Here is a 15720-nt window from a genome sequence, read left to right on the forward strand (position 1 = left end):
TATAGCAGCGTACGTTTGATTTTGTGCTGTCTCTCTCGTAACTACATAGTATCGTCGATATTTGTGCGTTAATCGAGCTGTTGATGGTCTGGCGCATTGCGATAGCGGCGGCTTTGGATTCCAAAGTCCTTATTTTAATCCCGATCTTTGAACATGTTGGCAGTTTGGAGTAAAAGTATGCGGCAGTATGCGGCATCTTTGCTATACCATACAATGCAATTTTGTCAGGCAATAATGTTCACCGATTGTTTGCAGGCAGTGATTGGCGGCGGACGGGTGCAGAAATTTGGCAGTCGCTACAATAAATTTTCTGTTTCTTTTCACCTTCATCCAAAAATTCCCTTCAAATTTTTCCCCTGATATCAATCCATGCATCAATTCAGTCAAGACATTTAAACAAAACCTATGCTTTAAAACAGACGAAGAAACTAATAACAAAGAGTAGAGTTAAATTGTTTTCTATCTTATGTCAGAGAACCTATTAACGGAAAAAGTAGCGAACGCCACTTGTTCAGGTCTTACCTCGTTAAAATAGGGTTGGCTGAAAATGTTGTTAAAAATGACTTCTGATTTTCAGTTCCACAGCCTTAGATGACTCAGAACGTCTCAGAGTGTCTAACGATTGGCGTTCGATTGCTTTTCAACGGCTATTGTTTGTTCTTTGAAGGCAACTTCAAACAAGCACCCTGTATTTGGTCACACTTGCATATGATGCTATTTGACGTTCTGCGTCAGAAAAGGCACTAGAGTTTTTAATTACTATTGATTGCTTGGGATTTGCAAGTTGACATGATTAGCAATTTTAGTCAAACATAATTAATTCATTTTAGACTGAGCGCGGTTGCCTATTTTTTCCAGTTTTTATGATTTTATTTGAAAAAATTATCCAGTGCTGTTCAGATCCGGGATCTGTTGCGTGTTTTTTTCTGAAAGTCGTCGAATGTATATAATTTTCTAATTCAATTTTACCTGTCAATTTTTTTCGCTCAAAATGATTGAAGCCTGATGTTCAGATAGATTTGGAGCCAAATTTTCCTCGGGTGTTCAAAAACTACTTTCTTCCCGGGTCGAGGTTTTTGGGTAATTTTTCGTAAGAAATGCGGTTAATGCGGTGAATTTTTGTAAGAAATGCGGTGATTACGGTGAATGCGGTGAAAAATAATTCACCGCTTTTCACCGCATTTCTTATAAAATTCACCACCAAATTCACCGCATTTCTTACGAAAATTCACCGCTTAGACTATCATGGCAAATTAATGTAAGAAGTACGGTGAATGCGGTGAAAAATAATCATTCACCGCTCTTCGACCCCAGGCATAGGTATCAACACTAAAAAGCGTTAAATTTTGTGAGATTTTGTTGTGGGCTGAGGTGTCCTTATTGTTTTCAAAAAAATCAGTTGGATGCAGATGAAACTGGAAAGTGTTGAAAGCAGACAAAAGTAGTGAGAATATAAAAAATTTTTGTTTTTAAACCATTTTTTCTATATGATGGAGCAAATTATCTACCCCCAACCTAAGTTTTTGAACTCTTGCTTTAATCTACTTTCAAATTAACTTAGCAATTTTTCAAAAAAACAGTTGCATGCAAAAGAAACTGGAAAGTCTTGAAAGCAAACAAAAGTAGTGAAAATATTAATTTTAAACCAATTTTTCTATATAACGGAGCAAATTATCGACCCCCCCAACCTAAGTTTTTGAACTCTTGCTGTAATCTACTTTCAAATTTTAACGTTGCACTTCCCGGGTCGAGGTTTGGTGGTGAATTTTCGTAAGAAATTCGGTGAAATGCGGTGAAAAAAATAATTTTCACCGCGTATTTCTTACATCTTTTTGCGGTGAATGCGGTGAATCGCGGTGAATTATTTTTATTCACCGCACTCACCGCAAAAAGATGTAAGAAACAAGCGGCGAAAACTATTTTTTTTCACCATATTTTTTCTTTCACTATATTGTTGTAACGGTAAAAGTTGATGAATTTAGTATCATTGAATAAGTAAAAATATAAAACAAACATCTGTTTCTTATGTTTGCAGAAACATAGTTACTGCCTGAAGATCTCGTTTCGTTTTTGTTACCTGCTTACAAACAGTAATAATGGCGCTTACTAGTCTGTTAAATAATTTTGGCATAGTGGAAACTTAGTGTTGATTTTTCTCTAAACGAAACAGTAGACAACTTGTGACCAGGGTTGACTCAATTGTACAGCTAAAACTAGCGTTAGTAGATTTTTTCATTATTGTCTTTTTTTTTCTGCCATTTGCTTTCTACTTTTTTCTTATGTTTATGGTATGTTTTAAACGTTGGTGTTTTGTTTTGATTTTGTAGCTTGTTTTTTTTTTCAATTGGTCTGCTAGTGCTCTTTCTTGCCCTCGATCAAGGGACACCACATTAAATGAGTTTGAGAGGAGGATATTTAAACATATGTGACAACTTTATAGGATTGAACAATAGACGCAATTTAGGAACAAAATAATTATTGCATAGCCTCAAAAATCAAAATAAGAAATATGCCTGATTCAAGCGCTATTCGTTTGACTAAGGGAATAAGTTAAAACAAGACATTATTTCAGCAACATATATGAACAAAGTATATTTATAGGAAGTCTATAATTGTTTTTTAAGTTTTGTTTTTCTTTTCCTACTGACCCACTGATCTTGCTGAATTTTGCTCCATTGATTGTTTCCATTCGTAGTTGATCCAAGATCATCCAAATCGTGAAAGTTGTTAAACCAATTAAAATTTATGAGCTAATATTGAATAGGAATTGTAGTTTGAATTTAGTCACAAAAATCAGCAAGAAAGCGAGGCTCAGGTGGTTGGTTACACCATAAAACAAATTATATTACCCTTTTTAATGAGTACCAATTTCATACCCCACATTTAGAAGAAGCACATATGTGCAATTTCTTTAAAGTAATTTACTTGAAATATGGTTATGTGATTCTGATTGAAATTTGTGTGCAAGAACAAAATAGGAAAGAATGCTGAGGAGAGGGCCGGTAATTCCATGTTCATCCCCCTTGCGGTACGTATTACCAAAAGAAAAGAAGCAGAGTTTTGACGTCAATGCTTTTGATAGGCTAAAAGTAAGGCATGTGCAAAAGTAGGATAAAAAGAGGAATCTGAAAAATTTCAAAAACAGTTGTTTCGGACTTTTCGGAGCTTCAGCAACGGACTTCGCCCTCTCTCAGGTTACCATCTCCTGAAGACTTCAATTCAATTTCCTAGCGGCAACTCTCCTCTTCCTCCTAGTCCAGTAGCCAACCGCGGAATTTAGGTTCCCCCTTGCATAGGAGAAGCAGAGCAACCCGGGAGAAGACCAGAAGAGCGCGAGGCTCAGTAGAAGGAGGCTCCTTCTCCCGAGAACGTGTTTTAGCACGCAATAGCCAATCTTACAGTGGTGGTCCTAGAGAGGCTACTGTGAGGATGAAGGAAACAATTTCCAGCTTCAGATGGCACAACCAGGAGCTGGAGCGGGAGAAGGTGGCGGCGCTGCGGTGGCTCCAGCGGAATGAGGACCCCAAGGCCAAATACCCAGCAAGTTCCCGTCGAAATTCTTCAACTTTTTCGACCGTTGGGCGAGACACTTCCATGCTCTCTCTCAAGCGAACGGGTGGAATGACGCTCAGTCAAGAGGAATTCTGCCAACATGCTTGACTGGTCATGCAATTGACGAGTAGTACATACTCCCGGCGCAGTTCCTGCAACAGGAAGCAGGACACCCAGCACCAATATTCAACTCAATGAGTTGAGGAACAGGATCGGAGACTAACCAAACTTGCGGACTGCCACAAGGGGAATCTGAGACGATTCTGAATTTATACCGACGAGTGCGAAAATTGGTGAATCGGCCAATGCAGCTCTAGCGGCAGATGCAAGAGAATAGGCTGCAAAAGAGACCTCCATAGAAAGATTGGTGGACCCGGACGTGAGGGGGCACCTGCTGCGGGAGGAACCCGCAATGCTGAATGCAGCATACCAGAGAGCACTTAGTCTAGAAGCAGTGCCCAAGGTTGAGTCTCAGAGATACCGCCGCCGTGGTGTTGTTGAACGATATGTGGACGTTGAGGTCAGAGGCTTGAGAAACAGTTCTGCTCTCGATTCGATTCAATCATCGCTTGTGCAGTCCCTTAAGATGCTTGAGGAAACGATGCAGCTTATGAAGAATGATTTCCAGGCAAAGAAACCTCAGCGACCAGAAAAGAGCGAAAGAGCGAAGCAAGACATTGAGTGCTGAGCGTGCCATGAGAAAGGGCACTATTCAAGAAACTGCCCAAATAAGAAGGAACATCTAAACTAGGATCGGCCGGGTCTAGAACATAATCCACCCAGGACTGCTCCGGCCAGCAATGTGTCACCCGTTTTTGTCCTAAAACAACCCAGATCCTCGAAAGCAACTTCAGTGGGAGAAAATAGCGGCCCTCAATAAAAATAGTTCCCTACGGGAGACTATTCGTGGAGGTTGAGAGCGGGGTAAACATGTCTCAAGGAAATTTTCTGGTCTCGGAAATGAATTGGCCCAAGAAGTTATAACTGGCATTTCCTTCAATTTACTCGAGTGATGGCGGGGCCATGGCAACATAATCATGGAAATCCAAGCAGACACAAGTGTTAACATCAAAGCGGGTGCCCAAATCACCAAAGTTAGAAAAACTGCATGGCCGAAGAACCGAAAGGAGCTAGAAGACAATAACTGGCTCTTCGAGCAATTTTAAGAATTCAAGAGTCCCACCTCCAATCGGTTATCGTACGAAAACCGTCATTATATTTCTGAACAACGACGCAGAATGTCAATGGTGAAACTGATGCCACATTCGCCCGAAATGGAGAACTCTTTAAAAGAAACTTACAACGCACATTGACTCCGTTTCAAATTTTTCGGGAAACGATCAGGGCAGTTTTTTATTGGGGCAAGGTGTCCAATACATGGTATTACATTAACCCTTGGTTTTAACCGAGAGAGAAAGTACTAACAGATTTTTGACGCGTGCTTGCGAACCTTCGAACTACAGCCGAACGATACCACACAATGAAGCTCAGAAGTGATGAGAAGGACTGAAGCTCCATGGACTGAACATGGAGATCGTACACAATTTCATAACCAGAATAATTGAAAATTCTGTGGTTAGATTTTGGATCATTGTTGACCAACCACCTGCAGAAATTTTGAATGAAGACTCAATAAAAGGAGCCACTGCAGTGCTCTCCGCAATCAGCGAAGATGCTCTTTTCAACGGTGACGTACACGAGATTACGGACGCACTCCTTGAGAACGCAGAGAGGGCCAACAACCAACAGAAAGACGTGGTGGAGCAGATTGCTTACAATTCCAGTGACAATTTTGCAAAGGATGATAATGAATTGAGTCTGATGACAATGAATAGTTGAGCACAACATTGACACCAGCAACAACGCGCCAATCAAGCTACCGGCATACAAGACCACCCCGGCTGAGCTGGCATAGATTAAGAAACAAATGCAACAGATGCTCGATTTGGACATTAACCGTAAAAAAGTGATTTGAGTGCTCCAGTGGTCTTAGAGGGAAAAAATGATGGCAATTAACGTTTCTGTGTTTATTTCCGCAAACTGAACGCGATCACCAAAAAGGACGCATTTCCGTTGCCATTAATTGATCAGATCTTGGACTGCCTGCAGGGGGCCAATTTTACAGCTTCTTGGACCTAGCAGCGGGCTACTGGCAATTACCACTCACTGAGAATGCGAGAAAAAAAACAGCCTTCTCGAAGCCAGACGGGGCCCGTCATGAGTACAAGCGGTTACCCCTCGGACTGTTCAATACGCTGCAACTCTCCAGCGCCTCGTGAATCAATTGTTCAAAGAAGAACTGTATGGTCTTGTGGCCACCTTTCTTGATGATGTTCTCAATACAGTCAGAACCTTAAAGAGCACCTCAAACATCTCAGAGTTGTCATGGAGAGGCTAACATTAGCCGGATTGAAACTGAAGCCCTCGAAATGCAAGCTGATTCAAGGAGCAGTGTCCTACCTTGGATATCACATTGGAGCGGATGGAATATGGCCAGATGAAGGGAAACTGCACGCCCTATCGAAGTTGCCTGAACCCACTAAAACAACGGAGGTACCATCATTCGTTTGCTTTTGTAGCTACTACAGACGATTTGTTAAGGACATTGCAGGCATAGCGAAGCCCCTACATGAGCTTACTAAAAAGCACCAGCGATTCTGTCGGAACAATAGTTGTCAGAACTCCTTTGAAGACTTAGAGAACAAACTCATCGGAGCCATCCAAATTACAACCGACCTTTTGTTTTGGACACTGACGTTAGCAACATTGCGGCTGTTCTGTCGAATCTCGACAGCAATAAGGAAATTCCACTAGCTTTCGATAGTCGCGTGCAGACGAGAACAGAAGTAAACTAAAGTAGAACGAAGAGGGAGGCAATGGCAGTTGTTCAAGCAGCAAAGTAGTTCCGCTTCTATTTGCTGGGTTTTCCCTTTATACTTCGGACAGACCACGCAAATTTAAATTGGCTCTTTCTTCAGAATGCTGACAAGATGACATATATAATGATTGAGGTTTTGCAAGAGTTTGACTCCCAAGTAGTTCACTGGCCTGGTGAGTAAAAAAGCACTGCAGACGCTCTTTCTTGGCAAACAACAAGGTAACCTGAGTGGCAGGAGGGCGAGAAAGAGGCAGCAACTAAATCCTGTCGGGAACTTGTGAATTTAGAGAAAAATATAACTTGCTGAATTGCGAGAACCAGAGGTTTCTCTTTTGTCAATAAAGGAGCTTTCAGAAGAAAACGTGGCCTCAGTGGAACTCAAAGCTAGCAGTGATGAAGTCAGGGTTAAAAAAAGAGAAGACGAGAAGACTCGGCTGTTGCCACGATTCTGCAAATAGCTACAATACCACTGAATGACAGACAGTACAACTGTGGTACTTTTGGAGTGAACCCAATGACGAGGGAACAGGCTCAGAAGCTGGGACCTGAAGTCCTCGGGTTGTTGAATAGTTGGGAGCAATTCATGATGAAAGATGGTATACTCATACAAAATTGGTGTAACCCTGGCAAAGAAGGCTATCAAAAATTTACCGTTGTACCACAAATTGCAAAGCGCAGCGTACTAGAACAGCTGCACGACTCCAAAGTAACAGGATGGCACTTTGAATTACACAAGACACTTGATAGAACTCGACAACGGTTCTGATGGCCCATGATGAGAGGAGACATTGATAAATGGATCAAAAGTTTCAGTCACTATGGGTGTAGGATTCGTGAAAGGGGCTGCCGATATCTTGGGTTCAGTAACGCGTAACCGAGATACGGGAAACAAATATATCTTGGTCATAACTGATTATTCGCGAAATACGTAATCTCTGTCCCCCTCTCAACAATAACAGCGGCAGATGTGTCAAAGGCATTTATGGAGAAATGGGTTTTGCGGTTTGGAGCCCCTAATATGTTGCTTACAGACCAAGAAACCAATTTCTGCAGCAAGCTCATGGCTGAAGTGTGCACCTATCTGAAGACAAAAAGAACCCGGACATCTCCGTATCACCCACAAGGAAACGGGCAAGTAGAGCGCCATAATAGAGTTCTGGCAGATGTGATCAGCAAATACTGCTCAAAAAATTCGAATGAATGGGAGTGAATTCTGCCATACGTAGAGATCGTGTACAACACAACTGTCCACAAGTCAACAGGAGTAAATTCCTTCTCGCTTGTGGTTGGAGACGAAGCCGTCTACCTGATTGACTTACTGCTCTCCAAACCACCAGATACAGAATTTACAGTACACGAGTACATCCAACTTTTGGACGAGAAGTTTCGGGAAGCCCACGATTGTGCTCGTGAGATCCTACGCACAGGACAACAATGACAGAAGGACAAATTTTTCAAAAGAACGTAGGGAAAACCGTATCAGAAAGACGACAAGGCGTGGGTCTTTTCGCCTCAATTGGCAAATTCAAAGAAGTTTTACCTCCCATTTACTGGCCTCTATACCGCTGTACAAAAATTTACTGAAGTTAATTGGAAACTTTGTTCCGAGAATAACAAAAAGAAAAACCAGACTGTGCACTATAACAGACTGAAACTTTTCAAAGCACGATCAGAAAAAGATGATCAGCCTCTGCGTCGATTCACGCGAATTGCAGCAAGACAAACAAATGAACGTTATGATGCGGACAATTTGCCAAGTAGCAACGATGAAGATGATGCATTGCTGAAGCTTAATTGGAGGGTCCGCAGGCGATTTAGGGAGCTTGTATACGACATTTGGGACGACGATAACATTGGTGGGGACATGCACCGATGCCAGAAATCAAGAAGAAAAAGAAACAGCAGCTATTGAAAATGAGCCCGAGCAGGAAGCAACAATTGATGCAATTAAAGAGCAACCGGTGATTGTTGCAAACAAACAGAACGACATTGACGATGATGAGCATTGTCGATATCCGAGAAGTACACGACGACCAGCAGAAAGACTTGGACTTTAAAACGTTTAAGTGTTGTATGATAAATTCTTACGATTAAAATATCAATGCAAAAACTGCGAATGCGAATATGATACTAATTTTATATAGTGTATTCAATCTAAAGAGAAAAACATTTTTGAGGCATGAAGTAGTGTTATACAATAAACTATGTCAAAGTAACCAACCAATCACAAACAGTACCAATCCTATTGGTTAATATTCAAGTTGCATAATAAAAATAGCAGACTGTTCTTTTTCAAAATCAGTTTTCTGGGTTACTTTGTTTTGGATATACCTCTTATCCTTAGTGATAAAATTTTGTGAGAGCTAAAAATGCATTGATATCTTCTGATATACTGGCTGATTCACTTCAAACCTGATGACTTCATTAAGGACGATTGGCTAGAACGTAGGGAAAACCATATCAGAAAGACGACAAGGCGTGGGTCTTTCCGCCTCAATCGGCAAAGTCAAAGAAGTTTCATGTCCGGTTTACTGTCCTATATACCACTGTACAAAAAATTACTGAAGTTAATTGCAAACTTTGTTCCTAGAAAAACAAAAAGAAAAATCAGATTGTGCCCTATAACAGACTGAAACGTTTCAAAGCACGATCAGAAAAAGATGATCAGCCTCTGCGTATATTCACGCGAATTGCAGAAAGACAAACAAATGAACGTTATAATGCGGAAAATTTGCCAAGTAGCAGCGATGAAGATGATGCATTGCTGCAGCTTAATTGGAGGGTCCGCAGGCGATTTAGGGAGCTTGTATACGACATTTGGGACGACGATAACATTGGTGGGGACATGCACCGATGCCAGAAATCAAGAAGAAAAAGAAACAGCAGCTATTGAAAATGAGCCCGAGCAGGAAGCAACAATTGATGCAATTAAAGAGCAACCGGTGATTGTTGCAAACAAACAGAACGACATTGACGATGATGAGCATCGTCGATATCCGAGAAGTACACGACGACCAGTAGAAAGACTTGGACTTTAAACCGTTTTAGTGTTGTATGATAAATTCTTACGATTACCATATCAATGCAAAAACTGCGAATGCGAATATGATACTAATTTGATATAGTGTAATCAATCTATAGAGGAAAACATTTTTAAGGCATGAAGTAGTGTTATACAGTGAGCTATGTCAAAGTAACCAACCAACCACAAACAGTACCAATCCTATTGGTTAATTTTTAAGTTGCATAATGTAAATAGCAGACCGTTCTTTTTCAAAATCAGTTTTCTGGGTTACTTTGTCTTGGCTTTACCTCTCATCCTAAGTGATAAAATTTTGTTAGAGCTAAAAATGCATTGATATCTTCTGATATACTGGCTGATTCTCTTCAAACCTGAAGGCTGTAGAATCTGCTCCATATTCTGTTTATGCAAATCAAAGGAAGCAATGCACATAGAGAAACTTCATGAAGAAAACCAGAAAAACAATTGGAACGTGGGCTGGCTAAACACCCAAACTGGAGATGCATTCAAAATTCTGAGTGCCAACGAACTCGCTACGCGCACTCGGGTCGAGATCTTCTGGAACAATACCGACCAAAACTTGGACTTGCTTGTCAACCAAATCAATGAGATGAGGAAAGAATGGGAACGCATGAGCGCTTGAGGATGCAGCATAACCCAGGCGTATCGAGATGGGCTGAAAGTCAACCTGCAGATCGAGAATCTGCTAAGAATTATATCCGAACTGCATGGGCAGGTTCTCTTTGCACGTGCTATTGTGAAAAACCTGGGATATGTGCTAAGCGATGCCCTAGTTTCTCTAACCAAAAGACTATTACCGGCCAGCTTGCTACCGCCAACGCAAATTAGGGACATTGTGTCACAGATGGAGCAAAAGGGATGGTTCCCTGCAATCAGCAAGAGCGAGATGTCTGCATATTACGAATTCGAAATTGTAAAAAGGGCCGGAATATTATCCAAAGGACTCCATATTGAACTCAAAATCCCATTTCATATCACCTACGCAAAACACCAAATCTATCGGACTGTGGCGATTCCACAATCACCAAACAGCGGAAAGACGGCAAATGTTTCCGATTTTCAGAAGGAGTACTTCGTCATCTCCCCACGATAGAAATTCTTTGGGGAATTGGACAGATCTGAATTAGTCAAATGCCATGGCACTGACCGTCTTCAATTCTGCAAGAATCCGTTTGCTCTAACACGATCAGCGAAGAGCTCGTGTCTTAGCAGCCTGTTTTTTGACCAAAGACTGACGCGATGAAATTGTGTCCACAGAAAATAATCCCGTTGCCGGCAAACCCATCAGCCCCATACCTGAAGCAGTCTATGTTTCTTCTTCTTCGGAGCACAACAATTATCATCTTCTTAACGTAACAAGGAACACACTAGCAGGCCAAATACCTGGCTGTAGAGTTTGTTTGGTGCAACCACCCTGCAATGGTCATCTGGAACTTCCTAGTTGTGGTCTAATCCTTCATCCAGAACCTGAGGTGTGCAACTTTGACAACGGAGAGATAACAAGAATTCAATTACCTCGGGTTCTATAGGAAATGTTTGATCTCGTAGAAAAAACAGTTCACATTGGCACCAGCCACCGAAAAAAGACCATAAGAAATCGTAGATCCTCAAAGCCGTCAAATTGAAAATTGACACTAAACCAACTACCGGACGAAATTATTGATGCCGAAAAACTACTTAATTTGGCAAAACCATTCATACAGCATCAAAAAATGCAACGTCAGGACTACAGTGAGAAGCTAATGCAACACGGGATAGTTCCCTTCAACAGTTTTATATTCCTCGCTATTCTGTTGGAAGTTGGTTTGGGAGTTGTTTGTGGTCACGGGAAGCTGCCGAGAAGACTGCGGCGGTTTCTTACAGAAAAACTTAAACAAGAGTCACCAGCAGGAGAAAGAGTCACATTCAGCAAAAAAAATGCGAAGGAAAAACTTGTATTTGAAGTGCCTGCAGTGAAGCTAGACTTCTACCGAAAAATCTAAATTTTTACAGTTGCCTAATTTATATTTGCTTGATTACTGCTATTCAGGAGAATAGCAAGACTAGATGAGGGGTATGTAGGATTGAATAATAGACGCAAATTAGGACTAAAAAAAGTGTTGCAGAGCCTCAGATACTAAAATAAGAAATACGCCTGAGTCAAGCGCTTTTCGCTTGACTAAGGGAGTAAGTTAAAACAATTTTAATTCAGCAACATATATGAACAATGTATATTTATATGCAGTCTATAATTGTGTTTTAAATTTTGGTTTTCTTTTCTTACTGGCCCAATGATCTTGCTGAATTCTTGCTCCACTGATTGTCTTCATTTGTAGTTGATCCAGGATCCACCAAATCGTGAAAGTTGATAAATCAAACAAAATTTTTGAGCAAAAAATATTGAATAGGAAATGTAATTTGAATTTGGTAACCAAAATCAGTACGGAAGTGAGATTCAGGTGGTTGATCACACAGTAAAACAAATTTTATTACCCTTTATGATGAAGTACCAATTTCATACCCCCCATATGTGCATTTTATTAAAAAGTAATTTACTTGAAACATGGGTATGTGATTCTAATTGAAATTTGTATGCATGAACAAAATAGGAAAGAATGCTGAGGAGAGGGCCGGTAATTCCAAGTTCATGCTCTATGCGGTACGTATTACCAAAAGAAAAGAAGCAGAGTTTTGAATTCAATGCTTTTGATTGGCTAAACGTAAGGCAATAGGAAAAGCAGGATAAAATGGAGAATCAGAAAAATTCAAAATCAGTTGTTTCGGACTTTTTGGAGCTTCAACAACGGACTTGGCGTTCTCTCCAGCTAACTTCTCCAGAAAACTTCAACTCTGTGAGGTTTTCCCCTTGCAGAGGAGAAGCACAGGAACCTGGGAGAAGACCAGAAGAGCGCGAGGCTCACCAGAAGGAGGCTCTTTCTCCCGAGAACGGGTTTGAGCAAGCAACAGGCAATCTTACAGTTTTCAGCGACAATTTAATGCCCTAAAATACTTTTGTTCGAAACGATTAATGTCATCTTTTTTTTCTTTGCTTTTATCTTATTTAAACTCACAGATTTTTCGATAACTTCACACGATTAGCAACGGATGATTATTGTAGTTTCAGTGAGAAAAATTTTTTTGAAACGCTTCTCGGTATTCAGTATTGGTGTCATTCGAATCTTTTTGAACTGCAGTTTTGGACTTTGCTCTCAATGTTTTTTGCGTCTGCACGCCATTTTTGTTCGCATTAAAAGACATTATTTTCAATTGGAAACTGCTTTCTGTGCAGTAGTTCGTTTTAGTTCAATTTAGTTGCATGTCTGGCTTTATTTACCACTTTTGTCAGAGAGCGAGATAAACTTATTCTTTACATGCAAGTGGCCCCACTATCAAAACTACCTACCCGGATAGTCGAGGTTTGGCCGTGAGTTTTTGTAAAAAATTGGTGAAGAAAAGAATTTTCACCGCGTATTTATGACATCTTTTTGCGGTGAATGCAGTGAATCGCGGCGAATTATTTATTTCACCACTTTTGGTTCTCTTACAAAAAAGACGCTACCATACAGGGGTTTGAACCTCTTACCTCCTTCATGTCTTCAACTCCTTATTCCACTGCTCCAACTCTCACATACTTCCACAATATTTTTTGTGAATTTAAGTAAACGTTGAAACATGAATGCGGTGAATTTTTGTAAGAAATGCGGTGAAATGCGGTGAATTTTTTTTTCACCGCATTCACCGTATTTCTTAAATTAATTTTCCACAAAAATTGATGCGGTGAATTTTTGTAAAAAATGCGATGAATTTGTACAAGAAATGCGGTGAAATATTTTTTTCACCGCATTCACCGCAATCACCGCATTTCTTACAAAAATTCGCCCAAAAACCTCGACCCGGGTATGTTTTCTTTCGTATTAAATTTTGCTGACTTGAATTGAAGGAGATAAAATCAAGATAAGGCCAGTATATTTTACTGCAACTGAGAAAAATGTATAAGTTTAACATAATAGTTGAAATCAGAACACTAAATCTGAGTACTTAAATTAGAATAGCTAACATGTCTCCTGTTCAGACTTTTTCTGCGCATTCGTTCTTTAGATTGCGCAGTTTAAAGTGATCGCAGCTGCAAATTGACAGAAATTGTATTTTTGAGAAACGAGCTACATTTTAGAGACTACGATAGTCATTCTCGCTGTTCGTTCTATAAAATATTAATAGCTTTTGTACAAAAAAGGCACTGCAACAAGTGTACAAAAAACGAAAAATTATTTTACTCTTGTTGAACTGAAAATACATTTTTTGGAGTTTTTTTTATGAATTTTCAGCACCATTAAAACATTAAATTTCAGCACAAACAATTGATATTTATTGATTATAATAGTTTTCATTAGCTTTCTCTTTAATTTTTCAACCTATTGGTCTTACTTTCTACGCTTTGCTAACTTATTATCCAGACTTTTAGCCTTTCTCTCGCATAAGCGTCGTGTTTTCAACAAATAATTTATCAGTTTCAGTTTTTACGACTAACAATGTGTTTACTTTGTTGAACCATGACAAAGTATATGTCAAAAACAAAACCATTGATGAAAAAACCAAATCAAAGACTAAATTTGATCAAGAAATCATTTTCTATCAATCACTAAATAACAAAGATTAAGTTTGGTCTGCGAGTAATTCAAAGTATCTTTCAAAATTTTAACAGTGCTGAAGTCGGCTAATAATCTGAAAACTTTCAGCGGAAATTTTTTCATTCAAAAAAAAACTTGAACCCATTGAGCCCAATCAAAATCATCGATGATTGCTGAGTTCTTACACAACAGATCCGAACATATTAAAAATGAAACAGCGCTATTGATCAGAAATTCTGCACATATTTAATGTTGCTGAGAGCAATTGAAAACAAGGAAACTTTAAGTATGAGAGATCGCACAAAATCCATGAAAAACATGTGTAAAGGAAAATGCTTGTTTGAGGGACATTGCCATAGCTGGCTCATTCCTATGAAAAAATTTTAAGAGTGTTTTAGGAACTATCTGGAAGATCCTTCTTTGTCATGCTTTGTCGCTTTGGCAGAACACAAGGCTAAATTTATTAATGTTCATTCCAGCTCTGTCGAATACACAACATCTATCAAGTAACGTTTGCAGGTTCTGCATTCTTTTAACAAAAAGAATTTTTGGAAAAAAATAGAAGTGTTGTCTTATGTGAAGACCCACAGATTGGACTGAAGATTTACTTCTAGATTAAAAATTTGACTAGACATAGTTTGTGTGTTTTCAACATTTAAGTTAATATTTGCTTCCAAGTTATAGTAGTTTGTTTGAAAATAATTAGTTTTGGTTTTTTGTTGACTTTAAAAATTTGGTGAAGGTCCTTAAATTAAGTTTAATAAAAAGTTTTTCGAGTCTGTGATTGAATTTTTGATCTGCTCATAACAGGATTTCCTAACTTTAGATATGTTTTGGTGCAAAAGTTTTTCCTTTACAAATTCCTATAATAAATTTCTTTTAGTGACAAAGACGAAAGGCTCACTGAACTGTAGTTTGTAGAGGGAATATATCTAAGCCAGGGGTATGATCATCGCGAGAAAAAATTGACGAGGCCAGTAGAAAAACAGAAAGAAATTGGTTTTTGATTGAAAACTGATAGCCATTTATAATGAAATAGTTTTATATCCCTACAAAAATTGTGTTTTTTCCAGCTTTTAGAGCAAAATCGTCTAAATCTTTGATGTTTTGTGTAAGAATTTTGAAAATTTTGAGAAACCATGTTTGAAAAACAATCTGATCTAACAATATTGAATGGAAAATGGAAGCCAAAATACAGGAGACTAAATTTCCGGTACCGAGGGCATGCATAAGAGGAATACGTGACATCTGTATACATTTGAAAACAGTTCTCCGTGAACTTGAAAGTTGTTGTACACTAGAAAACTATTGTCAAGATAAAACCTCGGATTAAGATAAACGTGAATTAATTTTTTTTAAAAAGGAGAAAAGCAAAGAGAAAACACAAAAATTAGAGTCCGTTTTCTTAGCAAAAGATTACACAAATTTTAATTGTTGTTAAAAGAGACATATTGCAAAAAATTGTCACCGCACATGACCGAAACGAAAACCAGTTAAGAAACGTGTTTTACGTGCAAAAAATTTGGAGCTCCAAAAATTGTTTAACTAACAAATTTTTAAATTTCATCAATAAACAATTAACGAAAAACCGATCCTACAGACCCAGAGGTTTCTTAAAAACTAGACGATGACGATTTAGC

The sequence above is a fragment of the Convolutriloba macropyga genome, chromosome 14 (assembly GCF_964194025.1).
Source record: "Convolutriloba macropyga chromosome 14, txConMacr16.3, whole genome shotgun sequence".
Lineage (NCBI taxonomy): Eukaryota > Metazoa > Xenacoelomorpha > Acoela > Convolutidae > Convolutriloba > Convolutriloba macropyga.